The following is a 21282-nucleotide window of genomic DNA, read 5'->3' as shown; positions in this document are numbered from 1 at the left end:
GCGCCCATCGTTCACACGCGGACAAGCTGAAGCCGCCTGCTCACCTTGGCCCCGAAGGTCTGCCTCCAGATTTGGGTAAACCAATGGTACTGCCATTGCTTCTGGCCACCAGATGAATTACTGTACACTACATTGCAGTAAACTGCAAGTAGTAGTCGCTGCCGGTGTAGGGCCGGGGTGGGACTAACGTGAATTAAGAATGACGGGACCAAGTCACATCTGACGCGCAGAACGGCTCCGGTCCCTGCCCTGCCTCCTGGAGATAGAATGGCCGACGCCGCATGCGTGCCTGTCGCCGAGCCTGGGCGCGCCGTGGCCCGGGTTTCCGCACGCGGGAAGAGACTTCGGACCCAAGCTACAGCTACAGCTCCTGCTGTCCAGCCGATCTCCCGAAGAGGAATCTTACGCATGCACACGGCCGGCGCGCACACCGTCTCGGAACTGTGCGCGCTCGCGGTCGACGACACGACACCGGGCGCCTACGACACGCCAAAACGGGGCCTGTCGCACGCCAAAACCCACGCGCCCCCCCCCGTTCGCACGCACGCACGCACGCGTGCGCCCGCGGACGTCTTGCAGGCCCCATCGCATGCACATGCACCTGCGAGGGACCCCGGCCGGTCAAAGGCGACAGCTCGGAGTGAATGCCCCGTCCCCGCACGTCAGGTCGATCGATCGACCCGATCGGAACTGGCCCTAAATGCCCATGCAGCCCCACCTACCCCCACCTGTTCCGTTTCAATGCGCTGCCTGGCTCCGGCCGGTGTCGTCCGTCGCCTCAGGCAACCTGCCCGTGCATACCAAGTATAGGATGTAACGATCATGGATGCATGGATGGGCAGCCATGGGATCGGAGGAGGGAGCGTACCGTGAGCACTGTGAGTGTGAGTGTCGTCGTCCTGGACTTCCGGCCGTTCCGTGAGCCTCGCTCCGTGCACGGGCTCAGCCGGCCGCGACCCGACGCTCCCGCAAGATGCATCGTGAACTTGCACGTTTGTTCCCCTCACGTGAACAAGCTTTTGTTTTGCACACACCTAGCTGTATCGACTTCGATGTTGGGCCACCTACTCGCCGGAAAAATCGATGGGAACAGGATTGCTTTTACCAGCGTGTTCTTATCGTATCAAGCGTTCATGCTTGAATCCTTAAACTGGGTTAGATGGTGCAAAGAGGAAGCCGCAAGAAACCAAGATATATATTAGGTGAGAGATACTATGTACGTAAGCAATTGCGCTACGTTAGAGGGCGCCTGTCCATCTCTCCGCAGGCTGTGTAGGATGTAGGGTGTAGGCTGTAGGTGGACGATTGCACTGAAAGACAAGATTATATTGGCCGGCACATGATGCCGGGGTAGAGCGTTCTGTATGATACAAGTGACATGTTTTTATATCGAGATTCGTCGTTGTGTGGTTGACTTCCAAGCATCAATCATCTACGTCAGTCTAGCTTATAGCGGATTACATAGGTGGTAAGAGTTTTCTTTGATGCGCTGAAAGTTGGAACTTGGACCTGGTGACCTGCTCCAATCTCAAAAAAAAATCAACACTAACTGAATAGCCAGCTTAGCGCTGGGCGGATGCTGTCATCAGCAGGCAGGTCGGTCCCGGACATCAATTCAGAGTCCCAAACTATAAAGAATTTTTCACTAAACAGGAAGCATTTCATCTGAGTTAGCTCGTCCTGCTGCCGTACGAAATAGAAGGGAGAATGAAGAACAATTTACAAAAAGCGGGGATAGCTCAGTTGGGAGAGCGTCAGACTGAAGATCTCAAGGTCGCGTGTTCGATCCACGCTCACCGCAAAACATTTTTTGGAATACCTCGGCCCAGGCTTTTTATTCTGATGTATTTTTGAAGGGGATATTTAAACATTTTTTTATTATTCCTTTGTAACACAGCCCAACCCAGATATCCCGCGGTAGGCGCCTCCATAAATGGGCCGGCCCAGGCGCGCAGAAGGCCGCGGCCTCGTTTTTTTTAGTTTTTTTCATGTTTTTATTTCATATGTCCAAAAAAATCTTTCTTATTTCTTTTTTCCTTTTATTTACTTTCCTTTATATTTCAAAAAATTCAACATAAATATATTAAAAAATATTTTTTTGTTAACTCAGCATTTGAAAAATTGTTTACATAAAATGTTTATCATGTATACAAATATATATTTAAAAAAGTTGATGTTTATCTTGTATATAAATGTATGTGAAAAAAGCTGATCATGTATTTGAAAAACTTGGTCAAGCATTTGAAAAAAATGTTAAACAAGTATTTTAAAAATGTTATGAAGGTGTATAGAGATAAATGATAACTAAGCATTTGTTTAGAAAAATGTTAATCAAGCATTTGAAAAAAATGTTAAAAAAGTATTTGAAAAATGTTATATGTTAATAGGACAGTTATTCAAGAAAAATGTGTATAGAAAAAATGTTGACAATGCATAAAAAATATCAAACTTGTATTTGAAAAATGTTACAAATGTGTATAGATAGAAAATGGCCATGTATTCAAAAAAATGTTAATCTTGTTTGAAAAAAGTTATTCAAGAATTTAAGAAGTATGTATAGAAAAATGTTGTCCCTATATTTAGAAACTCTTACTTGTATTTGAAATATTTTCAATGTGGATGAAGAAAATGTTACTCATGTATACAACGTGAGTGAAAATTTTATCATGTATTTAGAAAATATCATTTGAAAAATGTTAAACAACTATTTAAAAAATGTTAATCAAGCATCTGAATTTTGTTTAATGTGTATGGAAAAAATGTTGACCATTTATAACAAATGTTAATCTTGTATTTGAAAAATGTCAACAAGCATTCACAAAACTTAAAATGCGTATAGATAAATGTTGACAATGTATTCAAAAGAGCTTAACCTTCTATTTTAAAATATCAATCAAGCATTAAAAAATCTAAAAATGTGTATTAAAATGTTGGACATGTATTACAAAATCTTAAAGTTGTATTTGAAAAATCTGTACTTGTTTTGGATTTTTTTAAATTATTCAAAAAATTAGAATGAAAACCAAAAAGAAACAATAGAAACAAAAAAAAAAACAAAAAAGAAACAAAAGAAACCAAAGAAACAAGAAAATGAAAAAGAAAAGAAACAAGTGTAAAAAGAATAGAAAGCTGTGAAAACCAGTAAAGAAACACAGGAAAAATAACGGTTAAAAACTTAGAAAGAAACAAGAAGGAAAAAATGAGAAAGAAAAGAAAATACCACAAAAAAAAAGAACCCGAAGAAAAATATAGATTAACAGAAAAAACAAAAGAAACTCCTAAAAAGAAATTCAAAGGAAACCAATGCAAAAATGTGAAACCGAGAAAGACTCAAAGAAAACCATTGAAAACCAACAAAGAAAAACAGAAGAAAATAGGAAAGTAAAAAAATAACCATTTAAAACGAAAAAAAATTAAGAAATAATAAAGAAAAAAAGACAATAAAACCCAGGAATAAAAGGAGAAAAAGGTGAAAAACAAAGGGAAAACAAGAAACCAAAGAAACCCGTGAAGAAAGAACAAACCAATAGAAAAAAGAAAAGTAAAGAAATAGAAAAGAAAAAAGACAGATAAATCAGAGCAATGCTACACACACAAACAACCTTTTTATGGGATCAACTAAATGGCTTACCTGGCATGTTTTGACTGGATAGAAATAAAGTGAGGGGCCCACCCCCACTGAAATTCAAGGGGGAGAGGATTAGTTTAGAAACAGCCCGTAAAACATTGTAACAACCCGTGTAATTAGTACTTTCGGATAAATTTTGCATGCTGTGAATAGTCCATTTGTGTTCCATGGTGGGCATTTTTACCTTTTTTTTTCATGGGTTTGGGCTTCTCGCATGCAAATGCTTCACGAAGAGCTGCCTAATTAGCCAATAACTAAGCTAGCAGGTATAAGCATTAGTAAAGTTTCGTGTGATCCCTACTACTTAAAAAGAACGTAAACTTTTCATTTCATCTTTATCCCTTCGTCCAGCCTTCCATGAACATGATAATCAATCACCTTAATTTACTTACATTCTGAATCAATCTTCTAATCAAAATATAAGGTAATTCACGGTCAATTTGAAAAGGCTCCGCTCGCGTCGCTCTCTCCCCCTGGGGCGACTCGGGCGACTCCGAGAAACCTAGCCGCTGATACGTCCCGGTCGTATCTATAATTTTTGATTGTTCCATGTGAATATTCTACAACTTTCATGTACTTTTGACAACTTTTTATACTATTTTTGAGACTAACATATTGATTCAGTGCCGAGTGCCAGTTCCTGTTTGTTGCATGTTTTTTTGTTTCGCAGAAACCCCATATCAAACGGAGTCCAAATGGAATAAAAATGGATGGAGATTTGTTTTGGAATATTTATGATTTTTGAGAAGAAGAATCAACCTGAGACGATACTCGAGTGGCCCACGAGGCAGGGGGAGCTCCCTAGGGGAGTGGGTGCACCCCTGACCCTCGTGGCCACTCCGTAAGGCGGTTGGTTCCCTTCTTTGGCTGCAAGAAATCCAATATCCGGATAGAAATCGTGTCCAAAGGACAACCCAATCGGAGTTACGGATCTCCGGGAATATAAAAATGGTGAAATGGCAGAATCAGGAATGCAGAAACAGAGAGAGACAGAGAGACATATCCAATCTCGAAGGGGCTCTCGCCCCTCCCACGCCATGGAGACCATGGACCAGAGGGGAAACCCTTCTCCCATCTAGGGAGAAGGTCAAGAAAGAAGAAGAAGAAGGGGGGCTCTCTCCCCCTCGCTTCCGGTGGCGCCGGAATGCTGCCGGGGGCCATCGTCATCACCGCGATCTACACCAACACCTCTGTCATCTTCACCAACATCTCCATCACCTTCCCCCCTCCATATTCAACGGTCCACTCTCCCGGAACCCGCTGTACCCTCTACTTGAACATGGTGCTTTATGCTTCATATTATTATCCAATGATGTGTTGCCATCCTATGATGTCTGAGTAGATTTTTGTTGTCCTATTGGTAATTGGTGAATTGCTATGACTGGTTTAATTTGCTTGTGGTTATGTTGCTATCCTATGGTGCTCTCCGTGTTGCGCAAGCGTGAGGGATTCCCACTGTAGAGTTTTGCAATACGTTCATGATTCGCTTATAGTGGGTTGCTTGAGTGACAGAAGCATAAACCCGAGTAAGGGGGTTGTGGCATATGGGATAAAGGAGACTTGATACTTTAATGCTATGGTTGGGTTTTACCTTAATGATCTTTAGTAGTTGCGGACGCTTGCTAGAGTTCCAATCATATGTGCATATGATCCAAGAAGAGAAAGTATGTTAGCTTATGCCTCTTCCACATAAAACTTGCTATCGGTCTAGTAAAGTAGTCAATTGCTTAGGGACAATTTTGCAACTCCTACCACCACTTTTCCACACTCACTAAACTAAGTTTATTGCTTCTTTATCTAAACAGCCCATAGTTTATATTTACGTCCTCTTTATATTCTTGCAAACCTATCCAACAACACCTATAAAGTACTTCTAGTTTCATACATGTTTTAGGTAAAGCGAACGTTAAGCGTGCGTAGAGTTGTATCGGTGGTCGATAGAACTTGAGGGAATATTTGTTCTACCTTTAGCTCCTCATTGGGTTCGACACGTTTACTTATCGAAAGAGGCTACAATTGATCCCCTATACTTGTGGGTTATCAGCCGCCGCCACCAAGAACTCCCTCCTCCTATCCCTTCACCGCTGCCGGGCTAAGCCCGGGGGCTGATGGCGGTGGCGGGGGATCTCCTCTCTCACGCATCTCCGGGTTGGGGCGGGTGTCGTGGTACTAAGACTAACAATAAGAGTAGGGGGTACATATGAGGAGGCAAGGTCCTAGCTACGGTGAGATTGTACGCAAGTGTTTACGAGTTCAGGCCCCTCTCATAGGAGGTAAAAGCCCTACGTCTCGGTGCCCTGAGGCGGTCGAATGGATTATGATGTGTGTTACAGGGGGTGCGAACCCTTGTGCCAGAGGAGGGGGTGGCTTATATAGAGTGCGCAGGACCCCAGCCATCCCCCGTTACGGAGAGTTCAATGTACATAAAGAGAGGGCATTACTGATAACGCCAGCTATAAAGTGCTATTAATGCCTTTGAAGACTACGGAGTGAATGCTTGACCGTTGTTGTCCTGTGTGACTCCTGGTCTTCACTAGGTCGAGTGGTTTCTTGTATGGTCGAGTGATATCGGGAAGGAGGGGTACCCGAGTGATATTACTGGTCGAGTGGATTGCACTGGACGTCTTCAATTGGTATTCCCTGTTGTCTCTGGGGTGCCTTTGCTTCTAGGGTAGTGACCTTGGGTAGGGCGTATAGGTGAGGCCTATGACCCTACCCTAGGTATATATCCTCATCATTAGCCCCTGAATGGATTGATGTTCGAGAGAAAAGAAGGTGGAAGTTAATCTTGCCTTGAGTGTTGTGCTCTATAAGTACTTGAGTTGGCCTGGAGGCCTATGTTGAAACTGCAGCTTCGTTTCAGCCACCTTGATCAATTCAGTAGGTCGTCGAGTGGGTTTGAAACGCCACCCCGTCGAGTGTTATCTCCATCACGAAATCTTCGGCGCGATTGGTTACGGCGTGTCCGGGATCTCACGGGATTCGAAATTTTGGGGAGGTGCGTGGGGCAGGGCGCGCCGCGATGAGCGGGATGGATAGACAAGGGTGCCTCGATTTCCGCGCCACCTTTTTTGCCACGTACCGAGCGCGTGATTGTTGCGGGATTTGACAGGACCGTCCGCGCCCGCGCGTTAGCCACTCGGAAGCGGCTCTTTATAAGGCGTCGAGGCCAAGGCGTTTGCACTGTGCGCTCCCGTCTTCCCCCAATCTCCTCTGCTTCTTCGCAGTTGTCTTCTCCTCCACTCTCGACACCGCCGCGCCGCCACCATGGTGAAGGACAAGATGGCAGCGCTGGAACGTGCAAAGAAGGCGTCAGGGGCGGCGAAGGGCAAGAAGACAGCTCGAGGGTCGTCGTCAAGGTCCGGGTTGCCGGCGGGTTGGATCCAGGGCGATTGGATCAGATCTTCGCTCCGGCCAGAGGACTTAGAGGAGCTGGCCGACTCCGGTTTGATTGTCGAGGGAGCCGCGAGGTTGCCGAAGGGGGAGACGAAGCCACAACCGCGGTCGGGTGAGTGCGTCTTGCTCGCCACCCATGTCGACCAGGGTTTCTCCCTTCCAACGTATCCTTTCTTTAGGAATTTCTTGAACTTCTTCGGATCTCAGCTCCACCACTTCTCCCCCCAACACCATCACGTACCTCGCCGCATTTGTGGCCATGTGCGAAAACTTCCTGGGCTATCGACCGCACTGGGGTCTTTTCAAGCATATCTTTACAATATGCTCCTAGTCGGTGAAGAAAGCCAATTCGAGTGAAGAGAGGACGCATGTGATCCAAATGTGCGGGGGCTTGGGGATCCAGAAGAGAAAACAGAGTGCTTTCCCTTCCATGACACTTCCTGAGTCGGTCAGGGGCTGGCAGTCGACCTGGTTATACTGCCAGGACATTGCGACTGCCGGTCACTTGACCGGTATTCCTCCCTTATCTTTAGATCGCGCCCAAACGCCTTCTTCGTTGAAAGTGACAGCCGCCGAGAGGGTGGAAACGGACATGTTGGTGGAGAGGGTGGTCCAGTTGATCAACTAGGGTGTAACAAGCATGGGCTTGCTGGAGGTGTTTCTCAGTCGACAGATCCAGCCGCTCCAGGCTTGTGACCATCCGATGTGGATGTACTCTAGAGCCAACGACACTGCTCGGGTCCACCCAGAGGAGGTCTCAGCCGCGATGGTGGCCCAGTGGTTGAAAGGTATCACGAGAAACAAGGACAACCCCAGAGGAGCCAAGAGAGTCGACCCATTCAGCGCCAACAACTAGCCTGACAAGGTTTGACCTTTGTTTCCGACTGTATTCATGTATGTCTTGCATCTGTCTCTGAATCCGACTGAAATTTATTCGACTCTTTGTCTTGTAGATTTATACTGAGATGTACTCCATGCCCAACGGTGAACAAACCCTGGAGCAAGAGCAGGAGGGGGAGGACAGCATAGAAGAGAACGGCAATTGGCAGTCTCCAGAGGATGACGACGAGGAAGAAAGGGACGAGTCGGACGATGATGAGGGGGTCGACTCGCCTCCATGCTTAGAGCACCGATCCAAGCTTCTTCATGATCCGGCAGGCGGGCGCGGCAAGACCGCGGCTCCAAGCACCCAAGCACAGAAATGCACTCGGACATTGACTCCGGAGCCGACGGAGAAGGTTGCCAAGCAGCCCAAGGTCATGCCCTCAAAGGCTCGGAAGACCCTGCCCAAGATCAAGATGGACGTTCCTGTCGCCTCTGGGTGAGCGCTCGATCTTTCTGCGTTTTCTTCTTCCAACCGATACTTTTGTTTTTACCAAGTGGAGTATGAACTTTTTCAGCGCCGCGACTTCTGCGACTGACATGGATGTTGAAAGGCCACCGAGGACGAGGAAGCCGATGACGCGGCCACTTCCAGAGCTGGTAGGCCCTTTCCAACTTGAATTTATTCTGCCGATTGATTTGCTGGTTGATTGAACTCTTGGGATTGTTTTTGTTGCAGCTCTGCGGGACGTCATTACCCTTCCAGATGATGAAGACAAAGAGGAGCCTCTGAGAGAGAGAAGAAGGAGGGGCAGGGCCTTGAGCGGGAAGGCGACTGAGGGACAAGTGCTTGAGCTGGTGGTTGAGCGATCCGGAGATTTGGCCCGGACCAGCGTCACTTTCGCCACCCCGCTGTCGACTGACCATCCATCAGGGTCAACTTCTCAGGCCCCTGCTGCTCCGTTACAACTCCACGCATATGATCCCGTGGCTGCTCTAACTGCGTTGCCGTCATCCCTCTTTGTTGCATACCAGACTCCAGACGATCCACCGAGTGCTTCCAGGGAGGCTCTTCTCCAGGTGAACCTTGTGATGGAGCAAATGAAAGTGGTGCATGAGGCCAGTCAGGTCGCCTACAACGCCACTACTGCTTTGCAAGTGAACGTCAAGGTTTGTTGATTTCTGGCTGATCTTTTGAGTAGTGATAGTTGCAACTGTCGCTTCACTGCCCATACGATGTCCTTGGATGAGCGTTTTGGAACCTTTTATGTGCATCTATGAGTCTGCATTTCTCATCCAACCACCCACTGTGGTGTTTCTGTAGCCAAACGGAATAGGTTTTCCGCTTGAGTCGAGTGTTTCTCTGAACCAGTGGGGGCACGCATAGTGCACCCACAGGGCGTAGTCCTCGAGACCGCGCTTGACTGCTGGTAGTCGGTTGGGTTTGAGAATTGCTTCTTCTTCTTTTTTTACTCATGCTGGGCAGACCATGCCGAGTGTAAGAACCGGACCAGTGGGGGCACGCCAAGTGCACCCACTGGATGTAGTCCCTGAGACTACTGTTGAATGTTTGATTCGGCGGTAGTCTTAGAACAACTTTCACTAAGACTAACTTTTGTTCCCATCAACTGACATATCCCTTTTGCTGACTGTAGAAGTCTTGTGATCTTAGGGCTCAACTTTTTGAGCTAGATAAGAAGCAGATCAGTATCAACCTTGATCTGGAACTGGCTAAGAAGAACCTCAAGAAGGCCCAGGATCAAACAACTATCATGGGAGGTAATCACTCGGAACCTATAACCTTATGATTCTTCCTTTCTTCTTTCCAGTCTCTTTGAACCGAGTGATTCCACTCGAACATATGTGCATAGTAAAAACCGTCAACTTCAGGCTCGTCTGAAGAATATTATTTCTTTAGAGAAAATGAAGCAGGCTCTGGAGCAGAAGGACCTGGATCTTGCTACGGCCCAGAAGGAGGCGCGAGAGAAAACAACACTTGCGGACAAGAAGCTGGCTTCAGTCGGCAAGTTGGAAGACGAGATTGCGCAACTGAAGAAGGACAAGGAGAGCTTGACTGATGAAGTGGGGAACCTCAAAGCCAAGAAGAGTGAGCTGGAGTCTTATTTGGGGCAGCTTGCTGCAAAGTTGGTCTTAAAGCTTGAAGGTATTTCCTCTTGTTTGACTGATTTGAGACGTCGATTGACATGTCTTGTTAAATTGTCGATTCACTGTTTTTTCGACTGCGCAGAACTTTGCCAGGACTTTGAAGCAGAAACTGGGCGGGTTGAGACTGGTCTCGGTCCCATAAATTGTCCCGTCAAAGATGACGTTGTGATGAACGTGTTGCAGCTGGAGTCTCGCTTGGACAGTGTCATGGACTATCTCGCTCGACTAAAGGCCGCGATGACGCGGGTTGATGCTGAACTCTGGCATCAGGTGGAACTTTTGCAGGATCTCAAGTCTCTGATGGCTCAACTGAATCAAATCCCAGTCAAGTGCAGGAATGGAAGAAGTCATCTGCTCGGTGTGTAGACCTGGCCATGGAAACCCGGCCCGGACAGCCCGGCCCGGCCCGATCTAAAAAAGCCCAACCCGGCCCGGCCCGACCTTGCCCATGGGCCGGGCTTGGGCCTGATTTTTAGGCCCAATGGCCAGGCCGGGCCGGGCTCGGGCCTGCCATATTTGCCATTTAACGAAGAGGCCCGGCCCGTGGCCCGAGGCCCGTCGGGCTTTTTGACTGATGGGCCGGGCTCGGGCCTGAAATCTAGGCCCGACGGCCGGGCTGGGCCGGGCTCGGGCCCAGGTTTTTTGCAACGGGCTTTGTTTGGCCCGGCCCGAAGCCCGGCCCGGCCCGACATTTGGCCAGGTATATCGGTGTGGTACTGATGTTGCTCTATCACTGGTCCGAGTGCACTGCAAGGACATCAAAGAATACAAGCTGGCGGCCCTCAAGGTTGCCAACACAGAAAAGCTCTCTTTCCAGAATTTCATGGACACCTTCCTTGATGCCACCACTCGCATCGCAGACAACATCGACCTTGACAGTTTCTGCGATCCAGCAAGTCCTTCTCCAGCCGAGTGAATGAAACATTAAGTCCCACCTTTTATTTGCCTCGAGATGCCGAGTGGTTATGTAACCGCTAAAACTCTTTCGGGCTTGGTGCCCGTGCACTTCTGCCCGTCGCGGTTCTGAATCTTTGCAGGATTTATCTGAACTTCGTTTTTCTTGAATATCTTGGCTCTTGCTTTTGTTGCTTCCGGGTGTTTTCCGATTCTGAACGGACTTGTCCTTGACGACGTGCTTAGTCAACACCTTGTCGTCCTTGTGGGCCGAGATGGAGTGCATGTTGTACTTGCAACACAACTTATACATGGTGTTTAGTCGGCACCTCATCGTCCTTGCGGATCAGGATGGAGCGTACGCTGTATTTGTGGCGTAGCTCAGACGTGGTGTTCAGTCGACACCTCGTCGTCCTTGTGGATCGAGATGGAGCGCACATTGTACTTGTGATGCAGCTCAGACATGGTGTTCAGTCGACACCTTGTCGTCCTTGTGGATCAGGATGGAGCATACGTTGTATTTGTGGCGTAGCTCAGGGGATCTTTCGTGACTTAGGCGATTACGGGGTCGCAGCTAAGCCTCCAAGTGGGAGGATTGCTCTCCACTCGGAATGTTTTTAACTTAGGTGATTACGGGGTCGCGGCTAAGCCCTCAAGTGGGAGGATTGCTCTCCACTCGGAGTGTTTTTAACTTAGGCGATTACGGGGACGTAGCTAAGCCCCCGAGTGGGAGGATTGCTCTCCACTCAGAATGTTTTTAACTTAGGCGATTACGGGGTTGCAGCTAAGCCCCTGAGTGGGAGGATTGCTCTCCACTCCGAATGTTTTGAACTTAGGCGATTACAGGGTCGCAGCTAAGCCCCCGAGTGGGAGGATTGCTCTCCACTCGGATTTTTTTAACTTAGGTGATTACGGGTCCGCAGCTAAGCCCCCGAGTGGGAGGATTGCTCTCCACTCGGAATGTTTTTAACTTAGGCGATTACGGGGTCACAGCTAAGCCCCCGAGTGGGAGGATTGCTCTCCACTCGGAATGTTTTTAACTCAGGCGATTACGAGGTCGCAGCTAAGCCCCCGAGTGGGAGGATTGCTCTCCACTCGGAATGTTTTTAACTTAGGCGATTACAGGGTCGCAGCTAAGCCCATGAGTGGGATGGTTGCTCTCCACTCGGAATGTTTTTAACTTAGGCGATTACGGGGTCGCAGCTAAGCCCCCGAGTGGGAGGATTGCTCTCCACTCAGAGTGTTTTTAACTTAGGCGAATCGGATTCACAGCTAAGCCACCCACTGGGGGATTTGGACACAGATGATTATGGGAAACCAATCATTATGATACTGAAAAAATCTTGTCTTTGGAAAGCAAATTGAAATACTTTTATTACAACTCGTCAGGTCGAGTGATCTATCTGTTGAAGTGGCAGAGCAGCTCTGCGTCCCACGCACGTGGCTCGTCCATCTTCTTGGCTATGTTTTAGATGTGGTAAGCTCCATTGTGAAGCACCTTGGTGATGATGAAGGGGCCCTCCCAGGCCGGAGCAAGCTTGTGAGGCCGTTTCCGATCCACTCGGAGTACCAGGTCTCCTTCTTGGAACACTCGTCCTCTGACATTTCGGGAATGGAAACGATGCGGATCTTGCTGGTAGATGGTCGACTGAATCAAAGCCATCTTGCGCTCTTCTTCCAGGAGATCAACGGCGTCTTCTCGTGCTTGCTCTGCTTCAGCTTGTGTGAATAGTTCCACTCGGGGGGCATTGTGCAACAAATCACTCGGAAGTACAGCCTCGGCACTGTACACCAAGAAGAAAGGAGCCCGGTCAGTCGACCAATTCGGTGTTGTTCTCATCCCCCACAAGACGGACGGCAACTCTATTACCCCGGCTCCAGCAGCATGCTTGAGGTCGCACATTAGGCGGGGCTTTAATCCTTGGAGGATCAAACCATTCGCCCTTTCTGCTTGTCCATTCGACTGCGGGTGTGCGACTGATGCGTAGTTGACCCGAGTTCCTTGGGTCGCACAGTGGAAGGATCGATATGGTTGACTAGAGGGGGGGGGGTGAATAGGCAACTAACAATTTTTAGACTTTTCTTTAACAATTTAAACCTTGCAATGAAATAGGTTGTCTAGATGTGCAACTACGTGGACAACCTATATGATGCAAAGACAATGAGCACACAAGCAAGCAATGGATATAGCACAAGTAAGCTTGCAAAAGTAAAGGGATAAGATAACCAAGAGTGGACCCGGTGGAGACGAGAATGTGTTACCGAAGTTCCTTCCGTTTAAGGGGAAGTACGTCTCCGTTAGAGCGGTGTGGAGGCACAATGCTCCCCAAGAAGCCACTAGGGCCACCGTAATCTCCTCACGCCCTCACACAATGTGAGATGCCGTGATTCCACTATTGGAGCCCTTGAAGGCGACAACTGGACCTTTACAAACAAGATTGGGGCTATCTCCACAACACTTGGAGGCTCCTAATAATCCCGCAAAGCTTCACCACAATGGAGTATGGCTTCGAGGTGACCTCAACCGTCTAGGGTGCTCAACACCCAAGAGTAACAAGATCCGCAAGGGATAAGTGGGGGGAATCAAATATCCTGTGGTGGAAGTGTAGATCGGGCACTTGTCACCCAATCCCGAGCAAATCAACAAGTTTGATTGGCTAGGGAGAGAGATCGAGTGAAAATGGAGCTTGGAGCAACAATGGAGCTTAGGGGTGGAAGAGGTGGTCAACTAGAGGTAGAAGACACCCCTTATATAGTCGAGGGAAAAATCCAACCGTTATCCACATGTTCAGCCTGCGACACGCGGTACTATCGCTCCAGGGGCGCGGTACTACCGTGAGGCTGTGCGGTACTACCGTGGCTGACCACAGTACTACCGCGACAGCAGCACAGGCCAGAACTAGCCTGACAAGGGGGCAGTACTACCGCTTGCACGGTACTACCGCACCCACTTGCGGTACTACCGCTTGGCAGGAAAGTCACGGCCTCGGAAGGGCGCGGATGAAATAAATTACATCCGTGCCTACTTCCGCTGAAACTGGGGTGGTACAAAAAATCCGACGCGGTACTCCCGCTCGCGAGGCGCGATACTACCGTGCGGGCGCAGATGTAAAAAATTACATCCGCGCCTACTACCGCGACCCTGCGGTACTAGGCAGGAGGGCCACGGTACTATGACTCCTAGGGAGCGGTACTACCGTGGGCCCCCGCGGTACTACCGCGCTGGACGAGCGGTACTATCGTGGAGGGCGCGGATGTAAAAAATTACATCCGCCCCTACTACCGCACCAGAGCGGCACAAGGCATGGGAGCCGCGGTACTACCGCTCCAGATGAGCGGTACTACCATGACACACAGCGGTACTACCGCGTGTACTTGCGGTACTACCGCAAGTACATCAGTAGTCGTCAGATTCCCGCACAACCTAGATAACAAAGGGAAGCTCCAAAATGCAAGGAAAGGAGGAACAAGTGTACGTGTTGATTCCACCCAAACCTTTCCGACGCGGACCCCCTCTTAATAGTACAGCTCTCCTACGACTCAAATCCACCAAAGAGAAACGTAGAACAACGCCGACTTCAATAGTCTCCGAGGGGCACCGAATCGTCTCATGCCTAGAGATGAAGTATCTGAGAAACTCAAGGCACACGATTTGTCCGCAAATGCATTGTCATCAATCACCAAAACACCTGAGGGATAAATATGCCCTTACAATCTCCCCCTTTTTGGTGGATTGATGACAACACGGGATTTGCATATAGATAAGATAATTTAGAGCAGTGGCAAACCCCACCGCTCTAAAATATAGACGGGCTCCCCCTAGATGTGTGCAGTTTAGATGAATGCTTTGGACTGCATAGCACACAGACTAGGATCAACACTCCCCCTATATTTTAGAGACCAAGGCATGATAATAAGCATAGCATAGCATAAAGATAACACAATATAACACAAGCTCGCTAGGATAGATAGAGTGCATATGTCTTACACCAAACGAAGTAAAGCTACCAAGGTTCAAACGAGAAAGCAACAAATAGTTCAAACGAGAAAGCAGCAAACGCACGACACACTCGCAAACACACGACACACTCGCAAATCCCTACGCTCTCTCCCCCTTTGGCATCAAGACGCCAAAAAGGCAGAGGGGACACCTACACACAAGAGGTGGCTCACGCAGAGAACTCGTCCCAAGCCTCTCCGTCGGTTTCCTCGGCAGCAGGGATGTTCTCCTCGACATCCTCCTCAGACTCAGTCCACCTGTAGCCCTGCTTCTCCATCCACTCGGCCTCTAGAGTGATGTGCTCCTCAGACCCGCCAGACACTGCCTCACCATAGAGCTGCAAGATCTTGTTGTCCCAGCGACGACTCTCCTTGGACGCCACGTGAGTCCTGTACTGCCCCTTGGCTTGCATGCAGAAAAGAGTCTTCATCTTGTCCTTCAGCTTCTTGGCCCATGATGGCATAGCGGCACTCTGGGAAGGCCTAGCAGCACGGCCCTCAGCAACATCCTCGGCGCCAACATCCTCCTCATCAACAGCAGCCCTAGCAGCAGACGCCTCGGCACAAGTAGTGGTGTTGGCCCAGTTGGATTTGATACGCAGGTAGATGGGCTCATGGCGAACCCAGTCTGGAGCAAGAAACTCCTCATCAGGGAACATCTTCTCCCAAGTCTTTGAAATTAGCAGAAACAGATAGGGCCCATAGATAGGCACCTTGCGGTTGAACACTGCAAACAGGAGCTCACACCACATGATGTGTGAGACATCAAGTGGCTGAGACTGAGACGAACGAGCCTCCTCGCAGATGAGCATCATGTCCACCATATAGGCATGAACCTTGTCTTTGTCACCGATGCGAGGGAACAAGGAGTTGCGAAAGATGCGATACATGATATCCAGGAAGGGGTTGAGCACCAAAGTTGTCTTGCCATTGGCGAGCGCCTTCTCAACCATGAATGGGGCAAGCCTGTCCTTGCTGGTAGACTCAACATTGGCATGGGGGTGAACACCCACTGGAGAGTCGAGCCCATCATCAGGAACCTAGAGGAGATCCATGAACTCCTTCCAGGTAGCAGACAGCTTACGGCCATTGGTCATCCAGGTCATCCTCCGTTCCTCATCGGAGTGAAAGTAGACTGAGGCAAAGAACTGACAGATAAGCTCAGGGTCATAGTCGAGGTGGAAGGTTAACACATGCTCAATGCCAAACTGCTCCACCAAGTCCAGAGCCTCTCCAAAGTAGTCACGAAACTTGTCCTTCCTCATGTGATGCATGTCAATCCACTTCACCTCCACATAGGTATTCTGCTTGTTCTTGATGACATCCAGATAGACGTTGGTATGTTGCTTGTTCTAGAACAGCTCACAGCCTCTGAAAGTGGCACGCGGGTGCACATAAGGGTGAAGCTGCCTGAGACGGACATAATCATCTTGGGCTATCTCATCCATGCCCTTAGCGGGCTCCTTGTGCTTGCTAGCCGAGTGCTTGACATTGCGCTTGGAGGCAGACGAGCCCTCTGGTACTTCACCTGGGTTGCGCAAACGTTTGGAGCCAGTGTCACGACTGGGGTTGGACCGGCGAGAGCCACCACCTGAGACACACACTCAAAACACCAAAGACGTGAAAAGATCAATGCAAAGGCCACAAAAAACACAAGAAACACACAGAAGGCATTGGTGTAGAAGCCGGCTTGACATCACTTAGCTTGAATCTTTTAAGCATGTCTTGAGTGTATTTGGCTTGGTTGATGAAGGTTCCTTCTCTTCGTTGTTTGATGTCAAAACCAAGGAAGAACTTCAACTCTCCCATCGAAGACATCTTGAACTTGGAGGTCATGAGAGCGGCAAATTCCTCATTGAAAGCTTTGTTAGGAGAACCAAACATAATATCATCAACATATAGTTGGCATACAAACAACTCCCCTTTGACCTTCTTAGTAAAAAGAGTGGGATCGATTTGTCCTACTTCAAATCCACGATCTTGTAGCAACTCGGTAAGGTGGTCATACCACGCACTTGGGGCTTGTTTAAGGCCATAGAGTGCCTTATCGAGTTGATACACATGATCCGGGAAGTAGGGGTCCTCGAACCCGGGGGGTTGCTTGACATAAACCAACTCATTAATGGAACCATTAAGAAAAGCACTTTTCACATCCATTTGTTGCAACTTAAAGTTGTGATGGGAAGCATAAGCAATCAACAAACAAATGGATTCAAGATGAGCAACGGGAGCAAAGGTTTCACCGTAGTCGATGCCCTCGACTTGGGAGTAGCCTTGTGCTACCAATCTTGCCTTGTTGCGAATGATGTTCGCATGAGCATCTTGCTTGTTCTTGAAGATCCACTTTGTTCCAATGATGTTGTGGTTCCCCGAAGGTCTTGGCACCAATCTCCACACCTTGTTGTACTCGAAGTTGTTTAGTTCTTCATGCATGGCATTGAGCCAATCCGAGTCTTCGAGCGCCTCATAGACCTTTTTGGGTTCAACACAAGAGATAAACGCATGATGTTCACAATAGTTAGCTAATTGTCTAGGAGTGCTTACCCCCTTTCTTAGACTTCCAACCACGTTTTCTGTGAGATGGCCTTGGGTGGTGAGTTTGGAAGCAATCTTCACGGCACGACGCTCTAATTCTTCCTCGGGTGTGGAAGGTGGAAGGTTAACTTGATCATCTTGAGCGCCGTCTTGAGCTTGCTCATGATCTTGAACTTGCTCGAGGGGGAGAACTTGACCTTGGGCATCATTTAGAGGTTCACCTCCATCTTGAGGTTGATCTTGCCCTTGGTCTTGTTCATGAAGGTGAGGGCCTTCACTTTGTTCTTCGGAAGCGTGTGGGTCTTGGGGAGGTGATGGCTCCACTTGAGTGGAGCATTGTCCTTCTCCTTCGGCCACAAGGGGTTCCTCAATGGGTAGGATATGACCAATACCCATTCTTCTTATGGCTTGGGGAGGAATTTCATCACCTACATCACAAGTACCACTCTGCTCCACTTGGGAGCCGTTATTTTCATCAAACTCTACGTTACACGTCTCCTCAATGAGTCCGTTGGACTTGTTGAGAACACGGTAAGCATGAGAGTTTGTAGCATAACCAACAAATATGCCCACATGAGCTCTAGCTTCAAATTTAGACAAACGAACGCCTTTCTTGAGAATGAAACACTTACACCCGAACACCCGGAAGTACTTGAGATTGGGCTTGTTCCCGGTGAGTATCTCATACGGAGTCTTGTTCAAGCCTTTGCGGAGATAGAGCCGATTGGATGCATGACAAGCTATGTTGATGGCTTCGGCCCAGAAGTTGTATGGAGACTTGAACTCCGCCATCATGGTCCTTGCCGCATCCATCAACGTCCGATTCTTCCTCTCCGCAACACCATTTTGTTGAGGGGTATATGGTGCAGAATATTGGTGCTTGATCCCTTCATCACTAAGAAACTCATCCAAGGTGTAGTTCTTGAACTCGGTGCCGTTGTCACTTCTTATTGTCAAGATCTTTGCATTGTGTTGACGTTGAGCTTCATTTGCAAAGTCGATGACGGTTTGTTGAGTCTCACTCTTCCTCTTGAAGAAGTATACCCACGTGTATCTTGAATAATCATCCACTATCACCAAGCAATACTTTCTACCCCCAAGACTATCAAAGGATGGGGGCCCAAAGAGGTCCATGTGGAGGAGCTCCAAGGGTCTCTTCGAGTAGATGATAGTCGTGGGAGGGTGAGCCGTCTCATGAAGCTTTCCTTCGATACAAGCACTGCAAACACGATCTTTGGCAAAACTAACATTCGTTAGTCCATGGACATGGTCCCCCTTGAGAAGACTTTGCAAAGATCTCATATTGACGTGGGCTAAACGGCGATGCCAAAGCCATCCCACATCAACTTTAGCCATTAGGCATGTCGCGGTCTTAGTGGGTTGCTCCGAGAAGTTAACCACATAGAGACCGTTCTCGACATGCCCAACAAAGGCTACTTTAAGAGTCTTGCTCCACAAGAGGGCCACGGTATCAATATCAAAGAAGGTGGCAAAACCCATGAGTGCGAGTTGACGAACGGAAAGTAAATTGAACGCAAGGGACTCAACAAGCATGACTTTCTCGATCGTTAGATCATGAGAAATGACAACCTTGCCAAGACCCAATACCTTAGAATGTGAGGCATCACCCCATTCGACATTGGTGGGCATAGATGGGATATTGTGCACGTCCACCACCAAGTCCTTGCTCCCGGTCATATGATTTGTTGCTCCACTATCGAGCAACCATGATCCCCCACCGGAAGCAAACACCTACAAGAGATCAATGCTTGGTTTTAGGTACCCATTGAGTAATGGGTCCTTTGATGTTAGTAACAAGGGTCTTAGGAACCCAAATAGACCATTCAATGTACTCATAAGGAGAACCAACAAATTTAGCATAAACATGTCCATCACTAGCACGGCACAACACATAAGAGGGGTTAAAGTCGCCAGCTTTGTTGGGAGAGATGGCGTTGCGCTCTTTGGCTTCACCACTCTTCCCATTGTTCTTCTTCTCCTTAGGAGCACCTTCTCCCTCCTTCACAAAGGTTTGCGTGAGCGGAGGAGGTCGATTGGTCTTGCTCTTCTTCTCCTTGTTCTTCTTCTTGTTCTTGGACTTGGGTGCGAACCCAACTCCCTCCTTGCCCACAACTTCCTTTTGATTGCTCAAAAGGTCATTTAGGTTCTTCTCGCCTTGTATGCATGACACAAGACCTTTCTCGAGTTGTTCCTTCAACTTGGCATTTTCCTCCACAAGATGCACATGCTCACAACATGGGTTAGTAGCATTTGCATTATCAATTAAGACCATGTGAGGAAATGTGGCCTTTTCCTTAGTTAGCTTAACTTGGAGTTGAGCATGAGACTCCTTGAGGGTGGCATGAGCACCTTTCAAGACCTTGTGGGCCTTGTCAAGTACATCAAACTCCTCCGTGAGTCTAACATGATCAACCCCAAGTTTAGCCTTCTCGGAAGCTAGAACACGAGACACAACAAGAGCATGATCAAGATCTTTCTTTAGTTTAGCATGACCATCGTTGTGTGACTCCTCAAGAGCCAAACGATGCTCACGCTCTTCCTCAAGAGCATTAGAGAGATCCGATATCTCATCGGCATAGTCACGACTATGACTTTCCATCTTAGTGATGGTTTCTTCATGAGCCTCGATCATGTCATTGGCTTCACCAAGTTGTTCCAAGAGAGCAACGAAATGCTTCTTGGATTTGCCCTTGAGCTTACTCATGAAGGACTCAAATTCATTGATCTCCTCATTAGACCCCTTACCATTATCAAAGTCATCCGTTGAAGGAGGGTTAGGAATAATGGTGGTTTTGATGTTGGGGGTTACCTTGTTGGTGGCCTTAGCCATGAGGCACTTGGCGGTGATGTTCTCGTTAGGTGCATCGAAGAGAGACACCCGAGGAGTTGAGACAATGGCAACGGATGCCATGGCCATTGTTTCACCATCTTCATCATCATCGTCATCCTCACGGTATTCTTCTTGAACCACCAACCCGCGAGAAGGAGTCTTCTTGGTGAAGTTGTTCTTGTTGGGGAAGGACTTGGCTTTGTCTTTTCGAATGAACTTGCCACCATTGTCTTCCCGCTTCTCGTATGGACAATCCGCAACGAAATGGCTGACATTGCCACAGTTGAAACAAGTTCTAACTCGTTGCTTCCCCTTGAGGCCACTTGAGTTGTTCTTGTTGAAGTTGGGTCTTGTAGTCTTCTTACTCCAAAACTGTCTTGAGGCAAGAGCCATGTGCTCATGATAATCATACTTCGTGTCCTCGGGGTTGCTCTCCTCATCTTCCTCTTCTTCTTCTTCTTCCACACTAACCTTGGCCTTCAAGGCAAGATTGGGCTTCTTTGCCCTTTGGGAACGGAGCACCGCATTGTCGGCGGTCTTATCCAAGATGTTCATTGCAACAAACTCATCCAACACTTCACCAGAGGTCATGGAGTGGAAGTCCGGTCTTTGGCGGATGACGGAGGACATGGCCTTGTTGTAGGGCATCATGGCCTTGAGGAACTTGCGCTTGATCCAGTTGTCATCCGTGTCCTTACTCCCATGATCTCGGAGTGCGACCGCAAGTTTGGTCACTCTTCGAAAGAGCTCACGAGGTTCTTCATCCTCTTTCATTGCAAACTCATCGGCTTCATCTTGCACCACTTCATAGTTGGAGCGTTGAATGCTAGCACTTCCTCTATACATACGCTCGACACACTTCCATGCTTCTTTAGCCATGACATGAGGTCGAAGATGAGGGAGATCTTCGGGAAGGATAGCATCTTGGATGATGAAGAGAGCACTCTCATTGAATTGATTGTCCACTTCTTCTCGAGGGGTGAAGTTGCTT

At 48.2% G+C, this 21282-nt stretch overlaps 1 non-coding gene across 1 annotated transcript; it reads left to right on the top strand.

Moving 5' to 3' along the window:
- The first annotated feature begins 1728 nt into the window (after window positions 1-1728).
- Window positions 1729-1801, top strand: TRNAF-GAA (transfer RNA phenylalanine (anticodon GAA)). Its single transcript has one exon. It is a non-coding gene; the product is annotated as a tRNA-Phe (tRNA).
- Window positions 1802-21282: the final 19481 nt, after the last annotated feature.

Source organism: Triticum aestivum, chromosome 4B (assembly GCF_018294505.1).
Source record: "Triticum aestivum cultivar Chinese Spring chromosome 4B, IWGSC CS RefSeq v2.1, whole genome shotgun sequence".
In the NCBI taxonomy this organism is placed as follows: domain Eukaryota; kingdom Viridiplantae; phylum Streptophyta; class Magnoliopsida; order Poales; family Poaceae; genus Triticum; species Triticum aestivum.
This window is presented reverse-complemented; position numbering and strand designations above follow the sequence as displayed.